We start from the raw sequence: 13,957 nt of genomic DNA, 5'->3' as shown, positions 1-13,957 counted from the left end.
CCCATCCATCCATCCATCCATCCATCCATCCATCCATCCATCCATCCATCCATCCATCCATCCATCCATCCATCCATCCATCCATCACCTTTACCCACTTCTTCCTTTTTGGGTCACGGAGGTCACTGGTGTCCATATCCAGCCATCACAGTGTGATAAGCAGGGTACACCCTGGACAGGTTTCCAGTCCATCACAGGGACACATAGAGACAAACGAGACAAACAACCATTCACTCGCTCACTCACACCTAGAGACAATTTAGAGTTACCAATCAGCCTAACATGGAGCTCCTTGCCTATTAAATGCCTTGCACTTGGGATTTTGTCCTTTCAGTTATGATCCATACCTGATGACACATGGTGAAAGTTAGAATGAAGATTAATTAATGAATCAAAGCTTTGCCTTTTAGCTCAGCTCCTCCGTCACAACAAACCAGAGCAGTGGATAAGCATTATTTCTAATTCCAGAGAGGTACAGTGCTAACCACATTTGTTGAGACAATAAATAGCAAATGAACTGCACTTATATAGCACTTTTCTACACTGCCTGGCTAAAAAAAAAAGTTGCCACCAAAAAAAAAGGTCACACTAATATTTTGTTGGACCACCTTTAGTTTTGATTACAGCATGCATTCACTGTGGCATTGTTTCTATAAGCTTCTTCAATGTCACAAGATCTATTTCCATCCAGTGTTGCATTAATTTTTCACCAAGATCTTGTATTGATGACTAGGCACTAGGCATGATGGGTGCATCACTTCACCTGCCTCTCTTCTTACCCTGATGCATCCATAACTCTGGAACAGGGTAAATCTGGACTCATCAAACCACATGACCTTCTTCCATTGCTCCAGAGTCCAATCTTTATGCTCCCTAGCAAATTGAAGCCTTTTTTCCCCAGTTAGCCTAATTGATTAGTGGTTTTCTTAAGGCTACACAGCTGTTCAGTCCCAATCTTTTGAGTTCCTGTCACATTGTGTGTGTGGAAATGCTCTTACTTTCACTATTAAACATAGCCCTGAGTGCTACTGTTGTTTTTCTTGAATTTGATTTCACCAAACATTTAAGTGATTGCCGATCACGATCATTCAGGATTTTTTCCGGCCCCATTTCTTCCTCAAAGACGATGGGTCCCCACTATCCTTCCAGTTTTTAATAATGCGTTGGACAGTTCTTAATTCAATTTTAGTAGTTTCTGCAATCTCCTTAGATGTTTTCTCTGCTTGATGCCAATGATTTGACCCTTCTCAAACAGACTGACATCTTTTCCACGACCTCACGATGTGTCTTTTGACATGGTTGTTCAAGAAATGAGAAGCAAATCATTGCAACAGTTGGGCTTAAATAACTTGTTGCCAGCTGAAAGATAATCGCCTATGCAGTAATTATCCAATACGAGGCTCGTACCTATTTGCTTAGTTAAATCTAAATGGCAACATTTTTTTTTTGGCCAGGCAGTGTATGTTATCAAGATACTCAAAGTGATTTCCACTACAATCTGTGCCCTCATTTACCCATTCATACAGCACTTTAATATACCTATACAAAGACTAATCAGTGCTTTATCACATTCATACAGCGATGGAACACACATCAGGAGGCAATGAGGGGTTCAGTGTGGACACTTTGGCATGTGACTGCTGGTGAAATCGAACCCCCTACTCTCCCATTGAAGGACGACTGCTCTTACCACTCAGCCACAGCCGCCCCAATAATAACGTCAATTAAACATCAAGGACGTATTTATTCAAACATTTTATGTAGAGAACAAAGTCTGTCAAAGGTTGGAACAACCAATGGTTGAAGGAAAAGTACATTTATTTATATCCGTTTCAGAGTCTATTTTAAAACGTAATTGACCGACATCTTGAATTTTTGTCACTATTTTTAAAATATTGTAGCAAGTTCATCTGCTCTCTTGATGCTTTACATTTTACTGGCTGTTTATTTTAGGAAGCATTTCATCTAGAGTTAGAAAGGGGCATCTGCCTCATCAGTTTAATCTGTGAATGGTTGCCTAGAGCACAGCTGAGAAAAGCTACTACAGAAGCGATCACGCCAGCAGCAGTAGATTACAGACAGTGAAGTTAACAGCATTGTAACAATGATCCTCTGTAACTCATCGCTTCCTGGGAGCCCAGTTTGCTGACACATGGTAAAACAACAAAACAAAAGCTCAATGTAAGGGGTGAGAGCATTGAAAACAAAAAGAGGGGACAGTCTAAAACAGCGATGCGTCCATTTCCTATTGATCAGGAGGCATGTTAGAGAATCTGTGGTTTCATTAGCTGATCCTGTCAGGGGGACAGAGAAGTTGGTTTACTAAAGGCATTTTCTTCCAAGTTCATACTTTAAGCCTTAAAGTATGGACACTGCATAGATTTGTGTACCAGTAGGTTGTCGACAAAAAATGTGATCTTAATAATCACGTGTCTTAATTATGTTGACATGCTTCTGTTGTCAGAACAGGTAACACTTGACTACAACTACAAAATGGAAAAATAACATTCTTTGTTAGAAAATGGGAAAAGAGAAAATAATGTGTGAGAAATCAAACCTGTTTTACTCAAGAGTTGGATTTTTACCAAGCCCAACATACAGAGCTGAAAATGAATAGAGACCAGCAAGGAATGAACAACTGCAATTATTTTAAATGGCCTCTTAACAGCAAACACTTACAACCCATGATAAAACCCCACCTGAAAGCCTTCAATCTCTAGATCTTTTTAAGAGGGGTAAACACTCAAGAGATAAATCTATTCTTTTGAAAATGTTACGAGTACCGGTATCTACTGAACTGTTTTAAAAGCAGCCATATTAAGGTCCAGCTGACATAAAACCATTGACAGGAAGTCAACAACAAAGTTTGGGAGCAGAGTGTGGTCAGTAGAACTGGGTGATATATCAAAATTGTAAAATATCTTGAAATATTTTCATATAAGATATAAGATGAAAAATATTCAGTGTTTCACCCACCATTATAGAAGCAGAGCGCACTGCCCTGTCAACAGAACTGAGCGCCCTGCCTACTGACACCCTCCCCCTGCCGACAACTGCCGGAGCAGCCATGGCGCTAAGCTAACTGCACACAATACAGATGAGCTAGCTAAAAAGCTAGGTAGCACTCCATTCCCTCCCCACTCGAAAACTTCGGTATAAGCCTGCAACACAGACGTGGCTCCGCACCCTTGACAAAAATCACAGAACAAGCAAGTAATCTAGGGGAAACACTGATATGTTTTATATTGATATAGTCTATGTTGCATTATAAATTATACTTGTAGATCTGCCAGTTTTCCTTTCTCTTCTAACCATTTGTCTTCCCAACTTCTTACACTGCCAGTTGGCCCCACTTCTACCCCTCACTGAACAACTCCCCCAGTGCTTCACTTGGAAAACTTTCTGGCTGCGACAGAGATGGAGACAAATGGAGGCCTCCTGCCCTGAAACAAACCATGTTTCAAAACTCTTTGACCTGGGATTTGCCTTATAAAAAATAACTTGAGAAGTGGCATGACAGTAATAAAGCAGTAGCCTATCATATTTCTATCATATCGACTCGACAGGACTTGATATTACTGACAATGGGGCAAATGTCATCAAGGCAGTGCAACTGGAAATGTCTGTATTTTGTTCAGAGTTCTTCTGGCCTTTGGGGAAATTTGATCTTTTTAAAGATAGTTTGTCTTTTGCTAAACTTGGTCTGTATCTTTTTTGTTTATATTTTATTTGCACAGTTGTGAGACTTTTATTTGCTATGCAGGAAAATTATTTTCATATTTTGAGAAATATTAGTTAATATATGCTAATAGTTTATTTTTGAGCATTTTCTTACGTAAATGCCAGCTGTGTGTGTTAATAAAAGTGTCTGGTTCATTTCACCCAGCCCTAGTGGTCATGGAGTCAAATATCAATGTCTTGAGACACCCCTCCTTAAGTGTTTAGCTTGTGCATTTCTGCTTGGACCTTCAGAGTAACAAATGACTGCCATGGGTGTTACCCAACAAATTGCACACAGTTTCTACATGGAGTTAGTCCCATATCCTTTCTGTAATTTCTAGTTCGAAAAGTTAGTTAGTAACAGATAAATGACAAGCTTGGGGTTTTAGCGTAACAGTCTGTATAACCCGACCCCTAATCTAATTTCTATATACCGTACAGTGTTTCATTCTAATTTAACAAAAATGCACAAAAAATTAAGCTCTTCCATAATAATACATTTAAAACCTGTGTTTTAATCGTGACTGACATTTTCAATCAGATTTTGAACACTATGGATGGACCGTAGACCTAAAACAACTTGTCGACATGGCTCATAACGGGCACAGTTCCGCTAATCTACTAACAGCTAATAGCGGAACTAATTTTTTGTTTAGCGAATAACGTTTTCAATAACTTTGGAAACCATTAACAGAATTAGCTTCTACTAAATTTGGTTTTGTTAACTTTAAATCCACTAACAAAATGTATATGCTTATTCCTTCACGTTGTGGGTGTGTCTCAAAGAGTTCATTAGGCATGCTTCTGGCTTACTACCTGTACACCTGATATGGCTGGTCGACGCAGTGGCGGCAAGATGAAGACACACTACTGGCTTACTTTGTGAGCACACGACAAGGCGTGACGGGTTGATGCAGCGGCGGCAAGCTGAATGTTGGCTTACTATGTGTACACGTGACAAGATGTGATTGGTCAACACAGCTTCAACTGGAAGGAGACAAAGATGTGGTACAGACTGAGTGACAGTCATCTTAGCAGTTAGTGGTTTAGCTTCATCCATCCATACATTATCTTTTACCTGCTTCTTCCATTTTGGGTCACTCCAGACACTGGACAACAGCCCTGGACAGGTCGTAAGTCCATCATAAAGCCATATAGAGACAAATGGTACAAACAACCATTCGCTCTCTCACTCACACCTAGGGAAAATTTAGAGTTACCAATCAGTCTAGCATGCATGTTTTTGGTCTGTGGGAGGAAACTGGAGTACCTAGAGAAAACCTATGCACGCACGGACAGAACATGCAAACCCTACCCAGAAAGGCCCCCCTTCTTCAGGTGTTTCCACAGCAAGTGAACTCACATGAAAGATATGGTAATTGTTTTAAACCAGATGCCCTTCCTGATGCAACCTGGGTTCAAACCCGCAACCTCAGGATTATACGACCGTGGCACTGACCACCAAGATACCCCCCAGCAAATTCAAATGTTACTTTTTGACTATATAAGTAAAAGTAGCAAATTCAAATGTGTTTTTTTATAGCAAATGGACTGTACTTATATATCATCTTTCTAACATATTAAGATACTGAAAGTGCTTTACACTACAATCTGTGCCCTCATTTACCCACTCATACAGCACTCTACTACCTGTATATCTATACAATTAGCAATCGGTGCTTGATCACATTCATACACCAATGGGACACCCATCGGGAGGCAATGAGGGATTCAGTGTCTTGCACAGGGACACTTCGGCATGTGACTGCTTGTGGAATCGAACCCCCAACTCTTGCAATGGAGGACGACTGCTCTAAGTACTCAGCTACAGCTGCCCTTATAAAGCCCATCTCTATTTTCTACCAGTTCCAATGCTTTAGTCATTTGTCTTCTTGGTTGCTAATGACGTTTAAACATGTCGTCTTCTAAGAAGGGTATACATGGTGATAGTCTTCATGGGGTGTCATGAGGTGTGGGTGTTTCAGTGTTAGTTAATGTTGGACCAATAAAAGCTTAAAAAAAATCCAGTGTTATGTTTCATTGTGTTTTAATATTGCTTCACTTTGAAACAAAGTAAGAAACAGCTAAAATAAAACTTATTGTCATGTGTGACTTCTGCATGAAGCTACCCATTTTGGAAGTGCCTTCTGTTTTAAGTTGTCTTTCAACCAAACTTTCAATTCCTCATTTCCTGTTGATGCAGAAGTAACTATACTCAGTTCCAGACTTTTAAGTTTGGTAGAAGGCAGTGGCTAAATGGGTTTAAGCTTGTGGTGAGCAAAGTTTTTCCTATCACTCTATAAATACCAGTAACACTTATTTTCCACATTTTGATTGTTTGGTTGAGAACAGTGGAAACAATTGTTTCCTCCATTCGTGATTATTGTGAAAATATCTTGTCTGTTCTTTTGTTCGATTTTGGTTGTTTGGAATGTGTGATACCAAGCAGCTTGCAGAACAGGCAAGTCGTGGACATCTACGCAAAGAGGGATGAGGAAAAGCAATCACTGACATGTTTCCTCTTTTGTTTTGACTGTTTCAAGTTTCACCAGTTTAACACTGATCTTCCCGAAAACTGTTCTTTGACTCTGAGCCTGCAAACCGTCAACCACAAACATTCTGCCACCAGCAGCAGCAGTGGAGGGACAGCCGACACCACACACACACACACACACACACACACATTCAGAGGAAGTGAACCCGCAGGAGGAAGCACATTTCTGCTGTGCTGCCCAGTTTTCCCCCTTCTGTTTAAGCAGACAGATCGATGTGTTTCAGAGAGGAGACAAGATCCCAAAAAGCTGAGTCAAGACTCGCAAACACACAAATTTGTACTTGCATTATTGTGAGGACACTCCCTCTACCTTAAAGCATTACCCTCAAAAAACATTTAGGAAAAAAAAAATAGTTTCTCTTTTAAAAAGATTTCAACAAAATCACAAAAGATGCTCCAATTGACTGCCAGGGAATGCTGAACAGTTGTCAAGGACTTTAAAGTGGGTTTCTGTGGAAAGATTTTGAACAAATTATTATTTAACTGGTGTTCATACAGTAGGTATTTGAATGCACCAAATCTGAAGAAATACAGTTTGATTCTGCCCTGAATGATGAGCTAACGGCTAGTATGAGTGGATCCGAGGCCAATATGGATTTCTGCTGTTTAACATAAAAAAATATAAAGTAGTTGAATTAAATGCTGTTTTAGAAACCTCCATATCAGATTCTCATTACACAATGAGTAAAACAAACATAATATTCTACAGTTATTTGCAAGATCTGAACTATCACTTTAAATGGTCTGGATGAGTTTATCGCATTGTCAGGATGCACAAAACTAAATTTGTCAACTGCTGGTTATAATGAAGATATTTTGCTATTATTCAGTTATTAGCTCATATTTATTTATTTCCATTTTTGCTTGTTTTGTGGTGCAGTTTGTTGCACCTCTCTCACTGGGATGCAACTAATCCCATTTGTAAGGAAGTATTAAAAAAGTTTCAAACATTCTCCAGGGTTTTCAAATTCCTTCCATGTGTAGGATTCCAGTGTTTTCTATAATCACTTCCATGCAGCTTGAGTTGCAGGGAGGAGCCATACCATCACGGCTGATCCTGAGCCTGACGAGCTTCTGGTGTACTTAAGGACAGAAGCAGAACTTTGCTCTTTGAAGAAAGTGGTGTGGGAAAAAAAAAAGAGATTTCCAAACAGACCAAGGTGTAGTTCATCAGATGTATTTCCACAGCTATGGAGAGCAGTCTAACATTCACAGAACATTAAATGCACTTGCGCAAGATCCAACTCTTATCAATGCTCTCATCCGTCTGAAACGCTGAGCTGCTCTAACTTCCTGAACTGGACAAGTTAGTTTTTTTAGAATAACCTCAGTCCAGCCTTCAGCCCCTCCCCTCCATGTACAAGCCATCATCAAAAGGTCCACTACAGACAGGAAGGAGTGGATCTGAGCCAAGGACTCAACTTGAAGACACATCACCATATCATATCAACTGTATCATATCAATATCATATCAATCAAACATTGAGGATAAGAAAACTAGTTATTTCTGTTCCTCACTGACCAAGACCGATTGTTACATGAAAAACGTTATGTGTTATATGCACTTTAACACAGGACAGAAATACAGGTCCTTCTCAAAAAATTAGCATATTGTGATAAAGGTCATTATTTTCCATAATGTAATGATAAAAATGAAACTTTCATATATTTCAGATTCATTGCACACCAACTGAAATATTTCAGGTCTTTAATTGTTTTAATACTGATGATTATGGCATACAGCTCATGAAAACCCAAAATGCCTGTCCCAAAAAATTAGCATATTTCATCCCACAAATGAAAGACAAATGTTTTTAATACAAAAAACGCCAACCTTCAAATAATCATGTTCAGTTATGCTCTCAATACTTGGTCGGGAATCCTTTTGCATGAATGACTGCTTCAATGCAGCGTGGCATGGAGGCAATCAGCCTGTGGCACTGCTGAGGTGTTATGGAGGCCCAGGATGCTTCGATAGCGGCCTTAAGCTCATCCAGAGTGTTGGGTCTTGCGTCTCTCAACTTTCTCTTCACAATATCCCACAGGTTCTCTAAGGGGTTCAGGTCAGGAGAGTTGGCAGGCCAATTGAGCACAGTAATACCATGGTCAGTAAACCATTTACCAGTGGTTTTGGCACTGTGAGCAGGTGCCAGGTCGCTCGGGGAAACAAAACAGCCACTGGCCAAAAGGATGGCCCAGCACAGAAGATCAACATCATCAGGCCAGGACTCTGCGGTCTACACTCATCTCCAGGCCAGCGGTCACTCTTTCAGGGATGAAGATGTTCACATCCTGGATAGAGAGGAACGATGGTTTGAGAGAGGAGTAAAGGAGGCCATCTTTGTGAAAAGAAACCGTCCATCATTAAACAGGGGTGGAGGCCTACGTGTTCAATTGTCCCCCTCTTACAATGCTGTGATTGCTAGTATCACTCAGCCCTCTGTGAACAGTAAACAGCCATCAGTGTGCTAATGATCCATTGTTAGGCTGATGGTCCTTCTTGAGCATGTGATCAGCTGGTTTTGGTTGTCAGCAGCAAAACTGGTTGATCCACTCTGAGAAGGTGCTATTTAAGAGACTGAGCTGAATACAGCACCTCAGACTGAGGAAGTCTCTCGGACGAGAGATGAAACGTTTCTACATTTTTTGTTGTTTTGCTTTGTTTTGGGTTTTTTTGAATGTCCAGAGGACCAGATTTAACTTTTTTAGACTTCCTGGGGTTTGTTAACTTTTACTGTCACTTTATCAGAGATTACAGTCGGAGGCTGCCCCTTTCACACAACTTATCTCTACTCTTTCAATGTTCAGCTGGACTCCAGAGGCTGACTCAGCTTTTTGTAAGTTAAAAGAGTTATTTACTTTTGCACCCATTTTGTCACACCCTAATACCAGATGTTAATTTGTCTTGGAAGTCGATGCATCTGAACTCTGGAGTGGGATCTGTCCTCTCCCAAAGGGTCTCCTAAAGACAACATCCCTGTGCCTTTATCTCTTGGCAAGTATCTCAGGCAGAAAGAAACTATGATGTGGGTAACTATGAACTTTCAGCCATTAAACTAGCTCTCGAAGAGTGCAGGCATTGGTTAGAAGGAACTGAGGTTCTTTTCATCATATGGACTGATGACAAGAACCTGGCCTACATTCAAAATGCTAAAAGACAAAACTCATGTTAAGCTCATTGGTCACTGTTTTTTTGCCAGATTAAATTTCACCATAAGCTATTGACCCGGTTAGGGAAATGTCAAACCTAATGCTCTGTCCCATCAGTTTTCTTCTTCAGATCTCCCCAAGACCGAAGAAAATATTCTTCCTCTTTGGTGCAATGTTGGGAGTTATGGCCAGGGCCACTGAGAAGGACATCAGAGAGGCCCAACTAAATGAGTCTGATCCCAGCACTGGTCCTCCTGAAAGGCTTTTCATCCATATGCTGGTGAGAGGTAAGATTTTAGACTGGGTACGCACTTCAAAATTCACCTGCCAACCTGGTATAAATCACATGCTACTCTTCATTAAATTACATTTCTGGTGGTTCTCATTGAATAATATTAAGGAGTTTGTTGCAGCCTGTTCCACTTGTGTCCAGAATAAAAGCAGCAACCAACCTCCAGCCAAACTCCTCAAACCATTGCCTACTCCTGGTCATCCTTGGTCCCACACCACAATATATTTCATCACCAGATTTCCTGTATCAGAAGATAACACAGTCATACTCACCAACATTGACAGATTATTAGTCTTCGACAGAGGTCCACAATTCATCTTTCAAGTGTGAAAATATTTTTGCCAGGCCCTGGGAACTACATTTAGCCTTACTTTAGGTTACCACACCCAGTCTAACAGCCAAACTGAGAGATAATATCAGGATCTGGATGCTGCCTTAATATGCGTGATTGAGAACAATCTCTCCATTTGGTGTCAGCACTCAATTTGGTTAGAATAAGCAAATAACTCTCACTTCTTCAGCTACTGGTTTGTTCTCCTTGGACTCCTTGGGATATTCTCCTCCTCTTTTCCCCAGCCAGGACTCTGACATCTTGGTCCCCTCAGTCCAACATCACTTTCGCAAATGCTGCAGTGTTTTGTGGCAGACCCAGGAGATTCTCCTGCATACTGCCAAACAGAACAAAAGGTTTGCAGATAGGCACAGATCTTTAGCCCCTACTTACACGTAAGGCAAAAGGTATGGCTCTCCACCAGGGACATTAAGATTAAGAATACACCTAAGAAACTCACTCCTAGAATCATTGGTCCTTTCCCTATTGTGAAAATCATCAATCCATTCACTGTCAAACTTAAGCTACCTCCCTCCATGAGGATCCATCCCACATTCTACGTTTCACTGATCAAACCAGTATCAGATAAGATAAGATAAGATAGAACTTTATTGATCCCGTAGGAAATATAGTCCTTCCTTCCAACCACCCTCCACCCTCCTGGCTCATCGATAGTCATCCTACCTTCTCGGTTCGACACATTCTGGATTTATGTTATATGGGTCAGGAATTATAGTATCTGGTGGATTGGGATGGATGTGGTCCTGAAGAGAGATCATGGATCCCCAGGTCTTTCAACCTCGACCCCAGCCTCATCTCTTTTTTTAATCAGGCACACCCCCAAAAAACATTTTAGATCATCTCGAGGTGATTCTTGAGAGTAGGGTAGAATTCCAGTGTTTTCTATAACCACTTCCTGTGAGTGGCAGGGCAGAGCCATACCACCACAGCTGATACAGATCCTTACTGATGAGCTTCTTCTCCACTGGAACATTATGCTACAACCAAAAACTAAGCCCTTGAGAGAAATTAACTTGTGTATTTCCTTGTGCCTCCTAGTGCTGACTCCATGGTTCCGCCTCGGAGACATCCAGTCTTCTTGTGTCTAAGCAGAACTCCTCTGGGAAACTTCCTCCTGGACCTTACCTACATTATCTTCTCACTGTCTGTCAGCCTACAAACAATATCTCTGGATCAGTCTCTGAGTTCTGTCAGGTCCAGAGGACCTGACTTAACTTTGTTGGATTTTTTACCTGGATTATTGCGCATGAACTTTGATAGTACAAAGCCATCAAGGAAGTCTCAAATTTTTCTCAATTCAGTGTTTGTAAATCAGAAAGGTGAGACAACTTTTTTTTTGGGGCAGTTTACAAAACCAAACTGTGACTGATTGGAGACAAAAAAAAATTGAAATGAGGCCAATTTGAGTCAAGATAAAGACAGTGTATGACTAAACTGCAACAAATTTTTAATTCATTTGATGGTAAGTTTTGCAAATGGTACAGGTTAGTCATAGTTACAAACCCTTGTGTCATAATTACCAACTCAGTGTGATTCCAAATGAAAAAAAGCAAATGTTCTAACAATTTTGTATCTTCAACTAGATGACTACCAATATCCAGTGAAATACAGGCGTCATCACTATTGTCTTGGAGTAAAAGGTCCTGGTTTTGAAACTGGACCGACGATTTTCTGCATGACGTTTTCATGATCTCCCTGTACAAGCATGAGTTTTCTCCAGGTACTCCGGTTACCTCCCATATTCTTAATGCAGACATTTTATTTTAACTGGCAACTTTAAATTACACCTGTGTCAATGTGTGCACGAATGGTTGTTCATCTTTAATTAGCCTTGCAACAGACTGGTGACCAATTGCTTAATAACTGATAAGGACAGGTACCAGCTTCCTCGAATGCTGAAGAAGAACAAGTGGGTACAGAAGACGAATAATGGATGAAAAGTTCTCTATTTCTCACTTGGGAAGACGATCATACAGGAAAATAAAGTGAATGTGGTTTATGAGTTTTAGACTCTGTTGGCCCACTTATGTATATATTAGAATTGACTCACGTTAAATAATCTAGCTTTGGTCCCAGTCATGGCTTTTGGGCTTGGTCATGCCAGGAATCTAGTTTGGATTTAGTATAAATATATTTAACCAAATTCAGACTAACGAAAGACAATAGAAAAAGGCACAAAGTAGTGGAAATTTTAGATCTGGGTTGGTTTTAGCACACAGAGTTGAGTCAATTCTGGGAAACCATTGTTACCACTTGTTGTTTTGTAGTTATGGATGGTTAGATTTGGGTGTGTCTTCATACAAACTAAAAGCAGAAACAGAACATAAAAATTATCTTTTAATGAAACTGCTTGAGAAATCATGATTAAAAAAAGTCAAGGAAAAAGGTACATACAAGAATGGTCTTAAAAGCTAGTTACTGGTGTGGAAGAGCATTCCAGTCTCATTTCTACCCCTCCCGTATGGGCATGCATTCATAAAAACATCGCCCATCATTCACTCACAGACAGTCACAGTTGGTCAACAAGGGGTTTGTCTTTCCCCGTTTCACCAGACTGAACGTTGGATCGATATCAGAACATTCAAGAAAACCTGCTCCAGAAGAGATCTTTACAACCACTCACGAAATTTTCCATGAAAACAGTCCATCACAGGTTATTGTTACGTAACATGACAACCCATTGAGATTTCTGCTGCGGAACATGGAGTGATAGAACTGGATCCAGACTGTGTAACAGGACCACAGAGGATGCTGGGGGAAATAAAGGACATTGGATACATGAATGCTGGCAGCCACACTAATCCCAATCCAATTACCTTAACCTCTGCTGGGTTAAAGGCTCCCTTGAGAATGGAAAAAAAAAATCACTAACGTTCCACTAAAAAAAGACAACAAACTGGGATATTGTTAACTTCGTGGCAATTTTTCCAATTTCACCTAACAACACAATTTGCAACAGACACATCTGATGTGAAGACAAGGCAGAAATCTCGTTTTTCCAGGCAGGCTGTGAAGTATCCTCCACTGTAGGGGTATGCACGGACAGAACAGAGCCATGGAGGCATGACTGAATCAAAAGAGAGGATTTTGACTCTTAAAGTAATAATCCCCGACAGGAGGAGGTGGTTTACATATTTGAAACAGAGGGAGGATGAATACAGGAGTAGAAAAAAAAAAGATGTACTCACCCCGGGCTCTGCAAAATGAGTCAGCTGCAGACACACACTGAGAGAGGATGTGGGGAAGATAGTTTCCTCTGAAGCTCTGACACAGAACACCTCTGGGAGCCAGATGTCGGTCTGAAGCACAGAAGTCCACCTCTCGGCTCGGTTCACTTTTTGAGACTTCAGCTGTTGGATAAGAGAGTGTTTTTAACAGCGGGAGACTCGTCCGTGAAGGGGACACGGGCTGGGTCAGCTGTCAGAGGAGTTGATAACTCAGAACTCAAAAGGTCGGAGTTTTGGTCGTGATTCCTCTGAGTGTCCGCTGCTGTGACCGACCGCCGGCTGCTGCTGTAACGTGGAAACGCCTTTTCTCCACCTCTCTCTCTCCCCCGTCTCTCTCTCTCTCTCTCTCTCCCCCGTCTCTCTCTCTTTCTCTCTCTCTCTCGCTATTTGAGGCACGCTGTCTGGTTTATCTAAAGATCGTCTATTCACAGACGATGTTTCACTCTGCGACAAATACAAGAATAAAAACCACAAATAATGAACGAAAAACTGACCATTTCCACCAAAGTCTTTAAGCTTCCGGTATGCGTTCATGAACAAATTTTATTAAAAAAAATAAATAAAAAAACAGCACTGTATTCTAAAATGAAATAAAATTGAGAACAATTTTAAATTATCTAAAAAATTAAAAATAAAAGCTATTGATTTTTATTTTCTAACTG

The 13,957-nt window shown here is 40.6% G+C and overlaps 1 protein-coding gene across 1 annotated transcript in view; it reads right to left on the bottom strand.

Moving 5' to 3' along the window:
• Positions 1-13,583, bottom strand: part of LOC119415518 (astrocytic phosphoprotein PEA-15) — an 83,961-nt gene extending 70,378 nt beyond the window's left edge. Inside the window, exon 1 of the mRNA XM_037682667.1 lies at positions 13,257-13,583. The gene's annotated coding sequence lies outside the window, so the exon portion shown is untranslated. The remainder of the gene's footprint in view (positions 1-13,256) is intronic.
• Positions 13,584-13,957: the final 374 nt, after the last annotated feature.

The sequence above is a fragment of the Nematolebias whitei genome, chromosome 1 (assembly GCF_014905685.2).
Source record: "Nematolebias whitei isolate Nwh7 chromosome 1, NemWhi1, whole genome shotgun sequence".
NCBI classification, from domain to species: Eukaryota; Metazoa; Chordata; class Actinopteri; order Cyprinodontiformes; family Rivulidae; genus Nematolebias; species Nematolebias whitei.
This window is presented reverse-complemented; position numbering and strand designations above follow the sequence as displayed.